Here is an 18,672-nt window from a genome sequence, read left to right as displayed (position 1 = left end):
ATTAAAGCAGTTGTTTTACTCAATACCTGCATTTATTGTCAAGCAGCAAACAGAAAACTGGATCTGTTTGCTGCTTGACAATAAATAAAAACAATAAAATGCTAGGGAGAGGAGTAGCACCTCTTCACCTTAACTTTCCAGATAAAATTTTCCCAAGGGCTGTTGTGTTCCTCAACTTTTATGCCCCAAGTGTTTGGAGCTGTTGCTTGGTGTAACAAGAATTATGTGAATAAACTGAGAAACTCCTTGAGTATAGGAGCTAAAACCATGTAAAATATTATTCTCCTATTAGTTAAAGTTCCCCTGATTTAAAATTTGATCTTTTCATTGTTGTGGAAACTGACCTCCTTATGAAACACCTGACAAGAGCTCCACCCCATCTTGGCCCTGATCCTCTGTGTCTAAGGAATGGTGAAGGATAAAAAGCCAACATCAAGAAAATAGCAGCTGTTCCTAAATGGTGGCAGAGGGAGCTGGACAAGGCCTTTGCCTCTCACCAACCCAGGTAGTTTTGTGCTGCTTCTCAGGCTCAAGTAAGTCAGATGTTTAAATTTATGATCAGCAAAATAAATATGAAATACAGCAGTACTGGGCAGAGAGAAAACAGGGAGGTAAGTAAGGCTCCAGATATTACTGATGGATGGTCGAATTAAATCTAAAGCAGATACTGAGTATGTGTATGTATCACAATAAAAAGTAGAACTCAAAGGAAAGTTAAGCTAACTTCTTTTGTTATGAAAACTGACAAGGCTTCTTTGATAAAAATACCACTGAAAAAACCTGTTTTCCTCTGCACATTCCTACAGATGGAGCACAGGAATATGAATTTTCTTGTGGATTCATGGTTACAGTGTTAGACAGACTTTAAAACTTCCAGAGATTTTTCTTGCTCAGTTATGATCCTGCACTGAAGTGATAATATTATTCTTTCTGTGCTCAGTAATCCTTGGTCAGCTACTTGGGCTTACAATATCATTAACTTTTTCAAACCAAATCCCAATATTAAAGTAAAAATCTGCAGTAAAAGGATGTGGAATAAATAAGCTTCTGCTCTGTAGAATACATATAAAATACATACAGTAAGCTACTACTATCAGAGTAGCTTTATAATAAAGTATACTGTAAATCCCTACCTAGCAAAATAAAGACTACAGAAATGAACAAAATCAAGTATAACACTTAGAATACAAAAATATGTATAGTCCAGTATTAAAATTACCACTGGTTCCTAATTGCCATTCCTTCAGCCTGCACAGCTGCTATCCATGGAAATTGCAGAAAAGCAGCCCTGGTTCAGGAGGAATTTGGTGTTTGGCTGTAGGAGCAGTGTGAAATGTTTAACTCTGCCTTCCGTGACCCCCCCTGCCCTGCTGGGTAGGTTGTTAAATCATTCTGGCTGCAGGTGTCAAGGGAAGAGGCAGGCTGTGCTAATCTCCTGTTCCCTGGCTGTAACCCCACTAGTTAACACAGCCCTTTGGCCCTTCCCTCTTGGTGAAGCACCAGTCTGCTATTGCTGATTCCCAGCGTGTGTGAAAGGGAAGAGGGGATGCTGCTGTGAGGAAACCCTTGGAGTTACACCCCTGAGCTGCCCCCTTTCCTTTGCTGTGTGGAACAGGAGGGTCATGCCACCCTTGGAATTTGAGTTTTATCCTTCCCTTCCCAGCTCATTCTGTGCCCCTGTGAGCCAGATCTCTTGGTTTTGGGAAGGCAGGGAAGGGTTGGGGACAGCAGAAAGGGAGTGTCCTTACTTGACCAGAGCATTGCTGTGCTCTGGCTGTGTGCAGAGCCATGAAATATCTCATGGAGGCTGTGCCAGCTCAGAAGGTGTGCTGAGGTAAATAATGCTAGAAAAGGCATTAGCTCAGGTTGGTAGAAAATGAGGCTTTGGCTTGGAATAATGCAACTATTTGGACTGGAATAGTTTTGTGGAATGTGCAGTGAAAATCTTGATTTGCAGGAAATGCACCTGTCCACTAAGTGGGGAAGTACCTGGCTGATAATTAAATATTGTATTTGGGAGTAGCATGTTTAAACTGGTGAAAGAAGGAAAAATGAATAGTTTTTAAGGGAAAAATAGCTTTCTCCAAGCAGTAGTGCATCCATTTTCCAGTAGTTCAGCTACATCATTGTAAAGAGTTTTTCTATTAGATTGAAAAACCTGAAGGATGCAGAGAAAACTATTAGCTGAAAAACTGTCAAATGTGCATTTTTTTCCCTGCTGATTTTTATCTCCATGAAGACTTTTCCCTGCTATAATTGGGAAAATTCCTTCAGTTCTTACAGTTTGTAACCTGAGTAATGCCAGCATAAGGTTTATTAGCCTGATGAATGGGAGTATTAGATTACTTATTTCTGATAAATGAAAATCAATCCAATAGATGAAAGAAAAAATACAACACCAAAAATTAATACTTACTCTTGTTTGATAGTTCTTCCAAAAAAATCTACTTAGGAATTCTGCCTATGTCTGCATATAAAAAAGGCACTAATTTTATAAATAGTGTATTTCACATGATAGTTACACAAGTTAATTTTTTCCCTACTTACTGCAAGGTATGCTGGCAGGAATAAAAGTTGGAATTGAAACTCAGACTTCAAATGCTTCCAATTTTCAGATAGTAAAGGTATTTTCACTTAAATTCTTACTTCAGAATTTTGTTAAATTTATCCTCCTTTGATAAAGCCTTTGCACCTCTGGATCTTACACCTGCTTAAGAGGTTGATCTGAAATCACTCAGCTCTCCTGCTCTGCTTCCCCTCTCTTTGACACAGTTTAATAAATGTGGTTGTTCTGCTCTAGACATTTTGGTGCATATCATCTACAGAATAATTTGCAGTATTATTTTATAGTTTAAATAACATTCCCTTGTTCAGAAACCCTCTACTCTAATCATTTATTGATTGACTGGTATTGAAATTCTATACATCTCTGGCACAATGTAAATTAGTATTTTATGTCTGATGCCACATTGCAAAATATTAGCATTCAGATTAAAAACAACTGCACTCTGCCAAGAAAAGATAGATTTAGGGCCAAAGCAATTGGATTTTGAAATACATTTATGCTTATTTTGTAAAGCATTTCAATTTTTGGAAAATGAAATTGAGGGTAAGCTTTTTGCCTGGTACAGTGTGTGTTAGGGGTTTACCCATGGGGATAAATCCAAGCCATGAAGGTAATTTAGCTCCAGTACTAGACAAAAATCTCTTGGCTCTCAGGCAATGCTAAAGGTTGAGAACAGCTGCAGATCTCTTAAAATCATGCTTTTTCTGCAAAATCAGTTTTTGTATTTCTGTATGCACCATCTATTTATAAATATTTCTATGGCTATGTAGCTTCCTCTTTTTAAATGGGTTATTTTAGTACATGTTTGATCCACATAAAATTTATTCAGTTTATTTCAAGGTCAGGATGAAATTTTAAAAGCAAAATGTCTACAGAGAGATTTTTTTTTTCTTAGATGTTATTTCAAAAGGTTGATCTTTCATAGGAAATGTTTTAAAACATTATCTGTACACAACTTAAAGTGTTGAAAATACTTTTTTATTAAGCAGTTTAGGCTTTGCTTTGAAAAGAAAGCTGTATTAATCTCTTATTTACTATTTTCTTTATTAGTTTTTTTTGATGAAAAAAGGTAAGAGTAGATAAAACCAAAACAGTTTCTTCAGTGTGCATTTTTGGAAAGTGTTAAGCAAAATTATCTTTTGTTTTATAGAATTAAAATAATGTTGTTAAAGGCAGAAAAATAAGTATTGGGAACAAGAAAGTTGCAATCTGTTTACCCTGGTATTTTTCCTTTAGTCAAAATGAACAAAATAGGTGTTAGTTGTGTAGAAAAGAACTTTCAAACAGAGAAAATTGTCCTTGCTGAGCAGAAGTTTGAAACATCTATAGGAAGCTTCTGCCAGTATTTGAAAATTCTGTTGTGTATGAATTTTCCAGAAACTATCTTTTTGTCCAAGGATTATAATTTAAAACTACACATGGTGTTTGCAATACTGATTTAATTATCACCAGAAGCTTTTATAGTAACTAAGAAATGCCTGTTTCTCAAAAATGCCTTATCTAGACCTAATTTGGTGCATGAGCTCCTGCTGGGTTTGCTTTTCAATACAAAGCTCCTTTATGCATTCTGGCCCATTCCTCAAATATGTTTTCAGCTTAGAAAATTTGAATATAAAAATTGCATTTACCACCTTGATGTCCCATTGCAGGAGGAAATTTGTCTCCTGAAATTTTCCAAGTGTTATTTATGCTGAATACTGGCAGCTCCACACAAGCTGTGGTTGCTGGGAAAATGAAATTGCAAGATCTTCTGATCTGTTGAGCCTCAGAGATTTTTTGGGGGTAAGCTTTTCTTTTTACTTTTGCTATTCTAAATGGCTTTTTTTTCCTTTTTGTCAGTTGAATTAGCTCGGAGAGAAGCTGCTAGTTTGGGGTTCAAGTTGACATTCACCCTGGTGGTTGATGCCAGTGTTACCCTGAGGGATTGAGGAGAGGGTGGTAGCAGCCCACCATGAGTGTTTCCAAGTGCTCAGTCCTACAAACAAATACTATTAATACAGAAATATGATCAGCTACAGCCTCCCTGGTGTGGCTGGAGAAATAGGAAATGGCTGATTCTTTGTAAAAGCATCAGATGATCAGTTGCTCACAGATTTAGTGGAACAATTGGGACAACTCTTGTGTTCTCCATGGCTGTGGTGTATTTCTGCCCCTTCCTGTCCTTGGGCACAGTGTCAGTGTGAATGACACCAAGGCTCCTCCTCATCAATTTCTATTAGCATGCCATTAGTATTAATAAACTAGTAAATCAGACACAGTGCCAGCTGTAGTGGAGGCTTGAGAACTCCAATTCTAAGAGATCATTCCTGAGAGAAAGTGTCACCCAGCCCCAGATATCACAGGATTACACTCTCCAGGCTGGGAGATAGTAGGGCTTGGCATGATCACCTGCCTGGCTTCCCTCCTGTGTGGAGGTGTCCTGGCACCTGTCTTTCCACAGCTGCATGATTTCCTTCCCATCATGTCACGAGAATACATCTCCCCTGCTCGTGTGCAGAATTATCTTTCCTGGTATTTGAAGTTGTTTGGTGTAAAACATCAACCAGAAACACTCCTATTGTGTTATCAAAAACCTAGAAAAATGTTACTGGCAACTCTTGCTGAATTTTTAAGATTGCTTTTGCTGATAATTTATAGCCACCAACATGATTTTGTGATCCCTCCCCTTTACACAGACACACACTGCACACACCCACAAATTTTTCCCTCTTAGTTGAAGGAGGGCATAATTTTGACTCTGAAAATCCATTTAGATATAAACTACAGAGCTCTGTTCTGTTAAGAGCTGTGCTGGTAACAGTGAGTGAATTAAAAATTCATTCAAGCATTCATTTTAAGAGGGTGTTTAATTAGCTGATCTTACATTATTAGTTATCAAAACAGAGTGTGAGTATTCATTCATAGCTACAGAATTATTGCATTTTGCCTTCTCTGTGGCAGTTAATAATTTTGAGATAACAGGTCAATGTAGGGATAAACAAGGGAACTTATTTTGTAAGGGATTGCTTTTAGAAATGCATTGTAAACATTTATTTTTCAGAAAGTGTTTCACGATATTCAGTTCAAAATCACAGATGTGTTTTGTCCTCAGACACTCTAGTTTTACTCCCCAGCATTTCAGTTGTCTCAGTTTAACTGCCTGGCTAATTCTGCATCTTGCTGTGTTACATTCAACATACACGGTGCCCTTGAGAGTCTGTCCAAGTTCTTGTTTTTCTTCTAATATTATTGCAGTTCTTTTATTTAATTTGTATTTCAAGGGACAGATCTTAAGTCCAGAAGTTCAGGTTTGGCCAGAAAGCCCCTTCTGCCTACATTCTGTGTGATAATGCCAACAAAAACCTGGCTGGCAGAGTTGATGTCAGCATGGCAGTGCCAGTCTGTGAACATGCACCCACCTCATGACTGGCCACAGCTCAAGCCTCATTTTTGCTTTATTTATCAATTCTATCAGGAGACAAATTCACTCCAGCACGAAGGGCACAGCTACACTGACATGTTTCCTGAATCACTGGGGAGGTTAAATGACTCATGGACAATTAGGTCAATATTGTATGGGAAAAATATTATTCTTTTTAATTATCTACAGAATTGACACCAGAGAAGCAGACAAAAATAGTAGCAGTAAAAATAAAGTAAGAACTTTCTTTTAGAAAGTTAATTTTAATTCATAATTCTACTTCTACAGTAGATGTAGTGAGACAGTTTTAAAATTTTGTGGGAAGGGTTAAGTATTTAAAATATCCTAATAGTACAATGAATGATCCCCCAAGGAAAAAAAAAGTAGAAAAGTTGTTTTCCAGCCCCAGCCCCTTTCTCCTATATTCCACAAAGAACACCACTGTTAGAATGGAAAATGAGTATTTACTTTGGAAAATTGCTTGCTTTTTGAATAAGTCATGTTGTTCAGAGTAGAATGGAATAACCTACATCATAAATTAATGCTGTTTAAAATGAATACTTGATATGAATCCTGGGAAATGTTCTTTGCCATCAGTGTTTGGAAGAAGTAGGAGCTGTGCAGGAGCCAAACCAATTTGCATTGCTTGAAAACACATAGGTTTCCCACTAGTGATGAATTAACAAACACTTTGGATCAGCTCCATCTTGTAGTGTTGTTCAGGTTTACCTACAAAGCAATAGTGTGAGAAGGTACAGCATGTGATTTGGGAGCAAATCAATACTGAAGTTCAATGAAGAATTCTAAGTTAGAAGAGCAAAAAGAAATGAAATTCTGTGGACCTAAACACCTGATGTGTATCACTGAGCACAGGCCAACAAAGGTTGTCCAATACACAATTTCTGTATAACTGTGAGGAGATGCTTATTTTAGTTTGGAAAGTTCTAGATTCCTGCTAGGCCAAACTGTCTGTTACAGCATCTCTCCAGTTTTGGATGTCCTTGCAATTTTCAGCTGTTTTCTTCTGATTCCATTCCTTTTCATTTATTTCTCATGCTCTTCTCTTGCCATTGCCTCCATAAATACCTCACTTCTTCCCAGTAACTGAAATGCTGGGATTCAAACACTTTTGTGCTTTGTGATAAATCATTCCAGCATTGCCTTTCCTATAATAATTAGTGTTTCCAGAACAAATAGTCTTTAAATTAACCACTGTAAATTGTGTATATTGTTGTTCTAGAATTGGCCAAGCAGCATTCCTGAGCACCACCACTGCTGGAAAGAGACACTGTGAGAGCATTTAGGAAGGAAATGTAACAGACCTTTGCTCTCTATGTGCAGGATCACATTTTTCCAGTTTTTAAACAAAGCAATCACTCTACTTTCAAGTATGAAAACTGCCATATTGGATTGTTCTATAATTAGCATTTAAAAATGATCTGATGGCAGTAAAAGTAATAAATATGGAGGAGGCAAAAACAATCTCTGCAAGCACCTTCTATATGGAATCTCTCCTCAGCTGTGGCTGTAAATCTCAAGCAGGAGTAACTGGGAAACCCCTTAGTTTGCTCCCTGAGTTATCCCCTTCCCTTCAACTCCCTGACCTCAAACTTGTCTTTATTCCCTGGGCAGTGTAAACCCATACTTTCAGCTTTATAGCCACGAAGGGTAATGTTTGAAACACAAGTACATGGCAATTACTGTACTGAAGGAGAGCTCTAGATTTGCTGTCCAGCATTCTGACTAATAGGGGTCATCTGTGAAGTGCTCATTATGTTTGTCTTAATATCTAAAACCCAGGGCTTTAAACCACTTCAAATAATTCTTTGTCAGCATTAAGTAAAATTCTTTGTTTCAACCCCAGTGTATCTCAAGAATTTATCTATGTGAAATCTATTCCTTCTGTGAATCTTCTTTAATTTATGGCCTTAGCAAAATGCCATGGTAAGGAGTCCCAAAATCTAATTATGTGTTGTGTGAGAAAAATTATTTTCCTTTTATCAGTTCCTAATTTGCCCCACTTCAATTTAATAACTAACTCATTTTGTTGTATTATGGAAGAGAAGAAGAAAAGCTCCCAGTTGACCTTCTTTATAGCTTTCATTACTTCTTAATACACTTTTTGTCATGCCTGTCCCTATTTGTCTTCTTTTCAAGAAAATAAACAAAATAAGTTTAAAAGGCAATTTATCCCTATCTAAGAGGTTTGGCTTTTTTTCTTCCATCACACTTGTCTGCTTCTGTGAACCCCATTTCTTCAATATCCCTCATGAGACGCAGAAAATCTCCAGGTGTTTTAATTCACATTATTTCATTCTTTTCCTTATCTAGTAAAACTTTCTTTTCTTTTCAGGAGTTCCCATTCCTGCTGCAGGCATGCTTCAGGTCTTCACAATATTGCTTAGATGCCTTTCCTGGATTATAGCAGCTTGGAACTCGCTGAGATGAACGACTGATTCCCATTGCCTCCCCAATGTACATTAATTTTCATTTATCAATATTGAATTTATTTGCTGTGGCTTTGACCTACATTATTAAGCCATTTGAAAGGCACCAATAGCTCTGCCAAACACCAGATTTTGTCATCCTTTAGCAATAGTAATTTTTTGTCAAAACAAAAAGAAACAGATTTGAAGCCTGATGCAGTTATGAAAAATTCCCAGCTCTTTCATAACTGTTTAACTGAGACACAGAATAAATATCTATTGTGGAATTTGGACACCTGCATTCTGGTACTAAGAAAATGGGCTCACTCTGGCCTTACAGTGAGGAGATCCAATATGGACTTTCCAGTCCAGTTTGGTTTGTTTAGAGGGGACCCCAGGTTTCTGAACACCCACCTACTGCCATGATCTCAGGATTTCACTGGAATGGCTAGACTGGACTTTACCTCTGAGCTGTCTGTCATGTAAATGAGCCATTGGAAGGTAGTGATTTACTGCATATTCCACCACATTGCTGACAAATTTTCTTCAAAAGCCCTGGGATGCAGAACTGGGAATTTTGTGTTGAGCTTTGAGTGTGTCCTGATTAAGAGCCCTTTCTGAGTTTGACATCCTCCCATTGTTCCTGTGCTCTGCATTTGAACTGCCAGGGAAAAGCTGCCAGGGTGTCTTCAGCACCATGGTAGAAATTTGCTACAGCTCAGCAAGAAGGCACTGAACTGCTCACAAGTAGTCCAGGAGCCCCTTCCTGGTTCATATTTCATGTGACACATAGATTACCTTCTTGACTACTTATATTTCCTAGCTCTAAATGCTGTGCTGTTTGTCTGATGTGCATCTTAGTCAGGATCCAGCATAATTCTTATGAATTGATTTAACAATCTTTGTCATGTGGCTATTGAACTTAAGAGGTTTAAATCTATCTGTCACTGAGCTGCTCTGTTCCTTATCTCTTAGCTCTCTTTTTCTTCACCTTCCTCGACTCTCTAGTGTCACTGGTGCATTTTTGGCACTAAATCTGGCCCTGCTGCTCCCTCGACAGCCTCATTAACTTTACCCTGAGGTGTGGATTTTTGTTAGTAGCCTTTTCTGAACCCAATCTCATCAGTGGATCAATTGTGCTCTGAAATGATGCTTGTTGTGATTATTAAAGCTGGAGTATTTATCCGTTTGGTTTTAGGGACTTGGTGCAAGTGGAACTTGTTCCTCCTGCTTTACAACCTCCTGACACAAGCAGTTATTTTTAGGTGTGTAACTTAGGTTGTGAGCATCTGATGTATAAGAACTGCTTACAGAGCAGGAGTGTGTTGTTACAGAGGGTGTACCTGCAGTATATGAGTGCTCCCATGAATTCCTCATTTTATTCTCCACTGACACTGTGTCTGCTTAGTTTCAAGGGCATTGCAGAGTGGCAGTGGGGGTGGGATGTAGAAGGCAGCTTGCTGCTGACAATTCTGGCATAAACAGTCTCTGTAACAGACATAATTTGGATACCAGGCTGAATTTTCAGTGGTAATTAACAGGTTGAGTAACCTCAGCAGTTGTTTATAAAGTACCTGCAGAAGTTGTTCTCTAGAGGGTGGGCATTTTAGTATTGAGCAATTTATACTCTGGCAGATACACTCTGTGAACAGCACTTTACCTGATCCAAGTTCACATTGAATTAAAATTGGGTTAGGTACAAACAAGTTCCCCATAAAAGCATTAGAATTATTATGAAAGAATGCTCTGTGATAAATTTGGAACAAAATGAGAATACTAAAATAAACAGGTTTTATATTTCACATATGCATATTTCTGTGGCAGAAATATTAGTAAAATTTTTTTTTTAAATTCATACACCTTTTTTCCAGAAAAGTGAACTTATTGCAAAAAAGAAAAGCATAGAAAGCACGTTTTGAATGCATATACTAGATACTATGAGCTTCAAAATATGCCAGAATTTGGCATGTTTCTTAGGGCATTATGTGAACATTTGTATACCCAAATCATGTAAAATCACTACCACAATAATTGTTCATCTTGTTTTTCTGATATTCTTGTAGCTGGTTCGGTAGAACGAGGGGGAAATAATGTTCTAGTACACAAAATGGAAAGAAAGTTGTTGGTATCTTTAGGAAAGATAGTGAAACAGCATCCTAGTCAGTTTGTGAAATGAAACATAATTTTAATTTACTTCTGTAAATTCTTTAAATTCTTCTCTTCTCTCTCTTTGGAGCACAGTGCAGGTGGAGGGAAAGTCTTCCTAAAGTGAGAACCCAGAACCAGAACCTAGTAGGGGCTGCATGTGTGCTGGTGACACCTACACCTGGCCTGTCCTGTGGGTTGTTCCAACTTGAGGCTAAAAGAGCTAAAGCAGCTGAGTAAATTTAATGTAAGAGAGGCCAGTGAGGTGCAACAGCATTTTTAAATGCTTATAATAACATTTAATAGCTTTCAACTACCAACTGGTATAAGTTAGATAGATACAGTGCTGCTGCTCTGCAGAGGAAAGAAGAGCTGGCCAAGTTAGAGCAAATCAGGCACTATGATGTGTTTCAAAAGTGTTTCCATCAAACCATTCAGATGCAAGCAGTTCCCACCATTGATTATCACTTATTCTACCCTGAGTGCTAAGCAAGATTGCCAAATGCTCCAAGATATACCAAAAAAAGATCATAGATTTTCTCTTTCAGGTTTTTTTTTTTGACTGGGAGTAAAATACGCTTTGGTGTGCTTGTATGGAAACACGTATAAAGGAAAGGAAATGGGCAGGCTGGATTTGTTCTCAGGGAATAAAGTCAGGATGTGAAGCCTAAGAATGTCTCTTAAAATATCTGAAAAGTGTAATAAAGAAGTTTTGGAAGCAATCAGAGGTGTTAAAACAAACAGCTTTCATATGCATCAGCAGTACAGAGGTAATAATGTGAGTATGAGGCCTTAAACCCAGTGGTGTTACTACAGAAAACACTACAGTGTTTTCAAACCCTAAAGTTTAGTTTTTTGGTTTGATCTGTCGTGTTGCAATATCCTACAAAGGTGCTACACTGACAGAGATGCCCTTTCTGTACAGGTAACCCAGATCACTTGCTTGCTATCTGTGCTGTGTGAGGTTGCTGAAGTTGTATTGGTGTAAAATGTAAGCATTTAGACTTGGAGCAGTTATTCCTTTTTGTTGTGCTTGGGAATGAAAGGGAACATTGCTGTGTCCTACCTTAGGTGTGTCTGGAGGTATAACTGCTAGAAGTATCAAAAATCCCCATGCTGGGATGGAAACAGATTATATTCACATCTTTGTTTACACTTTGGTTCCTAAGAGAGGGAGAAAAAAGGCTCCAGTTAAGAGAATATTTAGCAATGAGTTGAGAATATGAATGGATGTTTTAAATTAATTTTGTTGGTATGAAGTGGGCTGACAGGAAAGGATGGTGGGAAATACCCATTGTCACATCTTGGGATAACTCATCTCAGTCCATTGTTATTTTTATATTCTACTACTGTGCTTTTAGTCCTTGATGAAGTGCATGTGCTATGTAGGTTCAAAAAATGTGGTTTCATTCTGAAGTGCAGCATGGCATTGTTTGATGTGATCTGTTTCTTCTTGTCTTTCGAGCCCGTTTAAAGATGATGTGTAATTCTGCCAAGCCAGAATTGACTGGTAACACTCATGAATATTTATCATGTCTCTGATTTGTTTTTTTCTATTTTATTTCACATAATATTGCTGCCTACCAGATTAGTGGTGGTAATGGTGTTGTTGGCAGGAAAACGTAAAGACCAAATTCTAGACAAAACCAGAATTCTGGCTAGACCTTAGGAAGTGTCTGTGTCCCTTTTGTGCAGTCTGGGAGGCCTGAAATGCTAGCTGTGAAACACAAACATAACTTAGTGCAGGAGGGGGCTGTTGTGGAAGTCCATATATTCACAAGCAATGTAAAAGAGAGGAATAAGAAGCAGTTATTTCTGGCAACATTAGGACTATGCTGCCACTCTCTAACTCTGGTCAAGGGACAAGTTTAACAGAAATTAAAGGAAGTGCTCACTCATTTTATGGACGACCCACATGTAGAATTCATTAAGGTGCTGTGGAAACTAAAACCATGAATGGATTCACAGCAATGTAACACTAATTCATGGCATTAAGTCCTGCTGTTATTAAATGTGATGGTCCACATGAAGTCTTCATCTGACAAAGCTTTGCTTGGGAGGAATGCTTTGGAGAGGATGCATCCATACAGCCCCTGCTTCCTGATCTGCAGTTATCTCCTCCTGGTTGATGTCCAGGCCAGAATGATATCCTGGTTTGCACCTGTAAAGGTTCCACTTTGGGGTTTTACACGGCTCCTTTACTTCAGGAGGTTACAAATTTGATAATTCTTCAGCAGTCACCGAATTCCAGACTCTTGGGCCCTAGTCTATTGTTCTGGAGTGTTTTACCCTTGGATGTATTGTGAAGATTCAATGTGTGTGTTATCTCCCTCAAACATAGGTGCAGAAGCTTATAAACTGCCATTCTGATGTTCCTTGCCTGGGAAACTTGCCCTCCACTACACACATTTGGTACTTGTACATTATCTTTTGGCTTCCCATGCACATGCCCATCTGTTCCCATGGCATTGTGCCTGCTCACAAGATGGTGTGCCAGCTTCACTAGACAATGATGCCAATCAAATAAGAGTTGCTGCAAGTGCTTTCTTTTCTAAAAGTAGCCCCTTTCAAGTGAAAGCAGTGCTATAATGGTGCCACTTGTCTCCTTTTTCCTGTTTACACCTGCTGACACTTATCCTCCAAGATAGTGCTGGAATAGTAAAAGAGAGGAAGAGATGGAACGTGGGGCAGCTCAGGACTGTCAGAAAACACAGGCAGAATCACCAGAGCAAATTCAAAAAGGCATTTCAAACCTAGAGCACGCTGATCATATTGATCAGGGGCAGATCCAAGAGAAGGCAGAAATATTTAACTATAAAGAAGAGCTTGAGAATAAGTGTGCTGCTGGCAAAAAAAAAAAAAAAGGGAGAACAAGCTTTTAAAATGTGTTATTTGTGTGTGTGTACACAGCTTTGCAATGCTAACCTGTAAAGCTCAAAGGTGTAAGTGCAGGTAAGACAACACTTCTGTTGTCTGTTAGTGACAGGTACCTGTTCAACTCACAAGAAACTGGGAACTAGACCTAGGAAAAACTCTGACATAAAAGTCAAATTGTTTGACAGCTTGTTACAAGATGTATAACCAGCTAGGACTGGAAAAAACCTGTTTTCTTACTTTCCATTTGTTATATAAGCCAAAATTAATTCAGTATTCCACATCTGAACATATAATGCCACTTTTCATGTTTTCTGCTTTCATTTAAAAGGACATCAACCACAATGTAGAATATTTTGATATAGTCTGCAAAGTTCTGAGAGGTGTCAGTATCCAGAAATTAATCTGAGAACAAAGCAATGATAAAGATTAATCTGAGGCTACAAATATTTTCTTAATTTTTGCCATTAAAAATGTTTATGGACTATAACTGGGTGTATGTTAGTGTAGTTCTGAAAATTCTGATTAAATCATGACCCTTTTTAGGTATGTCATCTAATTGTTTCTTTCAGAGTGCTTGCTCAGCTTGGTATTTTCCCCATGCCTGAATAGAGTTAGTAGCACCTTGTATTGAAATAGTGAAGTCAAGAGCTAATTATTGAATTTGCATAGCATATGGTAAGAAGCTGTGAAGCAGTTCCTGAGGTGCACAAACCTTGCATTATTAATCCACCAAATTACTTGGGAAAAATTAATCTTAACAGAAATAAAGAATGACTCTCAGTTCTTACTTATGATGATCATCTTGATACTTGAAAGGCCCTTAATAGCCCATTAGCAACCCATCACAGTGATCTTTCTGCTAAGGTGACCATCTCCTGCCATGACAGATGTGATTACACACAATGCATCTCGGGCTGTGGCACTGGTTAGCACTGATCCACCATGCACACATCCCAGGGGCAGACAGACAAGAAACTCAGGTTATTGTGGCCAAAAACAAGCTGGCCAGAAACAGAAGCTGACTAAAGGACAGCTAACTTTCCCTTACTTATATAAACTACAGCCTAGAGAAAAAATATATTTTCACATTCTCAAATGTATGAATAAAACACTGAAAGTGAAGAGTAGTGATTATTACCAATAAGCATCAACTGAAGATACCAGTCTGTGTGGGGGATTTTTTGAAACTATAAAAATTATTCTCATAAGTTGTTTTGTTTTTTTTCCTAGTGGAATGTTGATGCTGCCAAACAAAATAGGAGAGGTATCCATACGGAAAAAGAAAATGTTTTAGAGTTGAAATAGACAGTAATAAAGGTCAAAGATTAATCAGTCACAGAAGATGAAGTGAGCTGCCTAAAGTGTCCAGAAAATTAAATATCAGATCAAGGAAAATAATCTGGTTTCTGAGATCCAGACATGTGTCCTATCTGGGTCAGACCTTTTGAGGCCAATAGCTCAGACAGTGTCTAGTTAGGTAATATTTTGAAGAGGTTGGACATGAGTAAGCAGTGATTGGACCTAACACCTGTACAGACATAAAAAGGTAATAGTCCATGATCTTTTACCAGCTCTGCAAAGAGAATTACTAAATTTTACTTTCCTAGGGGGAATTGATTTAGGAGTGTACCTGGTGTCATATAAACACACTGCTCATGGCTAAAGGTATTTCACAATGTGAGAGTCCTCTTCAGTCACAGAAAATGCATAAATCCCTATTGTGTGAAAAAACCTGCAAGTCAGCTTCCAAATTTCCCTCTTTAGAGAATAATAAAAGTCAATCATTGACCCAGAAAAGCTCAAATAAAGCTTTACTTACAATTTACAACCAAACAACTTATACCAAACATTTTCTGAGTGAGAGAGATGAGAGCGACTCATTGGAAAATGTAATCTAGACTAACCCCTGGCCTTTGCTCCCTCCCTCACTACCTGTAGCTGCTCATTTAATGCAGAAGCATCTCCATTCTGCAGAAGAGTTGAATCCACTGCACACCAGCATTATTGGGACATGGGATTAACGCACTGTAAACAAGATTTGTCTCATCACAACTCGTGGCAAGAGACTGCTATGCTATGTAGAACTGTAAATTGTCATGAAGCTGTCTCCATAATCCTTTCTGCATTCATTTTTATTAGATTTCTTACTGCTTCCTTCAATCATGTTTGCAGATTATTAAAAGAAGGAGTTTGGGAAAAAGCAGTCTTGAGCTGTCAGCTCTGACACTGCTGCACAGACAGAATGCATAGAAGTAAAAACCCTCCTAATTTTTGCTTTACTGTATTATATTTTGATGTAGTATCATGTGTAATTGGGCTGTTAGCTGCAAGTTCCCAGGTGAGACTGGGAGTGATTTTTTTCTCCCTTATCATGGCTTGATGACTTTTTTAATACTAAAGGAACAATCATGTTCCTTTAGCGTGTCAGGCTGGAAAAACAATCAGGTTGATACTGAAATCACTTTGGTTTATTAAATTCTTATTTCCCTTTCCATTTTAACACTTCAGATTTTCAGTGTTTGTCAGCAATAAAAGTGATGGAAAGAACAAGGGAATTGTGTCCAAGGCAGGAGAGGTTTGTTCACTCCATGCAGAGATAAGGGAGAGATCCCTGGGGTGCCACACTGTCATTGGGGTTCTTCCCTGTGGGGCTTTGGGAAATCCTGAGTTGAGTCAAGAGAGGAGACAGAGCCCACCTGTGTCTCTGGTCAGCCTCTCAGGCTGAGCACAGACACCTCAGGGTGCTGCTGGGTTTGTTTCTGTTTGCCAGAGCTGCTCAGGACCTTGTAGGAAATCTCCAGGTGTTGCCCAGGAAGGACACCCCTCCCTCATTCACCACAAGCATTCCTCCTGCCCAATTTTGCTAGTACAGCCTTTCCAGTATTTTTTTCAGGACACCACAATAGTGCTCTCATTTCAATTCTCTGCCACTTTAGAATATTTCCTTTTTTGATCAGATGGCCCAAGTGCCTTTACAGTTTCCCTTAGCAGCCAGCTCACAAAATCCCTCCTACCTGTTATAGTTATTTTTCTTTCTAGCTCATGCATAGCTTCCCTTGGAAATAACAGCACCTGCATCCCTCCTGAAACCTTAAAATAGAAGTGTTTCTTCTTATTTGCTGGTTTTTTAATGGGTTTCCCCCTTCCTGATTCACAGCTGTCCTTCCTCCAGGGTAGAAGACCACCCCTGTAAGCACCTTTTCCTGCTGTGACTCCTCAGGCTGCATTTTTCTGAGCCCTGTCAAGGGACTTCTATAAACCTCCTCATGCTGCAAGTAGTTAGTGTATCTTTTATTGTTAGCTGTTAGGAGTAATGTTTCCAAACAAAAGCTAATTAATCACAGAAGTGAGTAAAAGCGAATAATTAAATGCAGATAAAAAGTATCATTCACACAAATGCCTAATTATTGTCAGTTTATTACAATTTTCAAAATCTCATATGCATCTAAATTCACTTGTGAAAGTTGGGAATGCAGCTCCTCCATCACTTAAATAGTTTGGGAAATGTTGTGTACCAGTTCTTGTTTCTTCCCTTGAATCTATTTTATGCTGAATTCTTTATGCACAGATGTCTGTCATGGAGCAGACTAGCACAGTGTTGGATCATTAAATATTAGCCCAATGCCATTTTGGACTGACTGAAATGCTTGTCATTGCCTGAGAAGGGGGAAAAGAGGGTTTCACTGTGCTTTGCAGGTGTTTGTTTTATGGTAAATGATATTCCCATGATTTACATTAATTGATGGGTGACTGAGTGTGTCTAATGGTGTCAGGATAGTTAGAGGGAAATGTTTTATGGTTTACAAGGAGCTGAGCTCTGTTTTTCTTCATGACTGAGGCCTGGGCATGTGAAGATAAATGGCTCTGGAACCAGAACACATCTGATCAGATTCATTATCCATGGCTTTGCACATCTTTGAGCTCTGGCTGACTCTGCAAAATGGAAAGAACATGTCTTGGGGTGCCCTCAAATAAGGAAACCTTTTGGAAGAAGCATCTTTACCTGCCTTGGGGAGTTTGAGCAACAAGAGAAGCAGAGCTGGCTAGTTTCACTCAAAAGGGCCTTTCTCCAATGGTGTGATACCTTCACTTTTCCTTGGGGCTTGATATAAAAAATTGCATTACTACCTGGCTAATTCCAAGGGTTAGTACAGACTAAAACAGGCCTGTTCTCCCAGGAAATAGCAATCCTCAGGCAGAGTTCTCTCCCAGGAAAATAGCAATCCTCAGGAAGAATTTTCCCCCAGGTTTGGAGGCTGGTGCCCTACTGGATGGAAGAGGAGAAGGGATGGGCAGGAACTGGAGCAGGGTGTTCTCATGAGCCAATTATCCCAGAAATTTGTGCAACCTCACAGGGATCTAGGACACAGATCCTGGAGAAAATGAGGAAGAGAACGAGCACAGGTTTTGGTCATCCTGTTTCTGCCTGCTCTAGAGCTCTGCCCAGGCTTTAGCCCAAATCACTCAGTGGTCAGATTTAGACAATGTGCCCCAATGCCTTCTCAGTGAAAGCACGTGGAACACATTTGAGAAGCTAATCTTATCAGAAGCTCCTTCTTGAAATTCAAGTAATAATTGAACCATTTGCAAACTTCCCTACTGGTTTCTGTTTGCTGTTCCACTCAGGCACAGAGGGATGGATGCCCTGTGGGTGGGTTCATCTAGCATTAATTCTGCAGTTCAGCTAAGGGGAATTAAAGTAATAAGGCAGGGAGACAAGGGACTTAGGCTAAATCAAAAGTAGAAAAAAGTCGGAGTGCTGTGTGTAGATGTTAAAAAGGGAAAAGCCATGGTCTTCAGGGTGGAAGTGAATGGAATGAAGGGACTCAGTGGCAAAACAAATATCAGTGGGAAAGTCTGACTCCATCTGATAGCAGTACTGTTGGTCCCAGAAATTCCAAAGTCTCAATGCCAGTTAACAAAAATAAAATTAAAATCACACTTACTAAATGAAATAATACGTTCTTGTTTTCCCTCTATTTTCATGAGTGCAGTATAGGGAATACTCCTGTCATGTTTTTTGTCATTTTTCCCCACAAGAAATGAAGTGTAGAAGTATATTTTCTCATTAGAGTAAGATCAGTGTGTGCAGCAGGTCCTTGTTCTGTTTTTGAATCTGCCGTGGCCCTGCAGGGTGACTCAGATTAGCATTTTCCTGCACTTACATGCTTTGCAAAGCAGGTAAGTGGGAGAGCTGTGGGTGTGAGGTACTAGAGACCAATCCTGTGATGTGTGAGCCATATCCAGAGGGCTTTCCT

General features: G+C 38.8%; 1 protein-coding gene across 1 annotated transcript in view; it reads left to right on the top strand.

The window, feature by feature from the left end:
- AKTIP (AKT interacting protein) overlaps positions 1-18,672 on the top strand; it is a 1,131,926-nt gene that overhangs the window by 234,588 nt on the left and 878,666 nt on the right. The window lies entirely within an intron of this gene.

This window comes from Serinus canaria, chromosome 11, assembly GCF_022539315.1.
Source record: "Serinus canaria isolate serCan28SL12 chromosome 11, serCan2020, whole genome shotgun sequence".
In the NCBI taxonomy this organism is placed as follows: domain Eukaryota; kingdom Metazoa; phylum Chordata; class Aves; order Passeriformes; family Fringillidae; genus Serinus; species Serinus canaria.
This window is presented reverse-complemented; position numbering and strand designations above follow the sequence as displayed.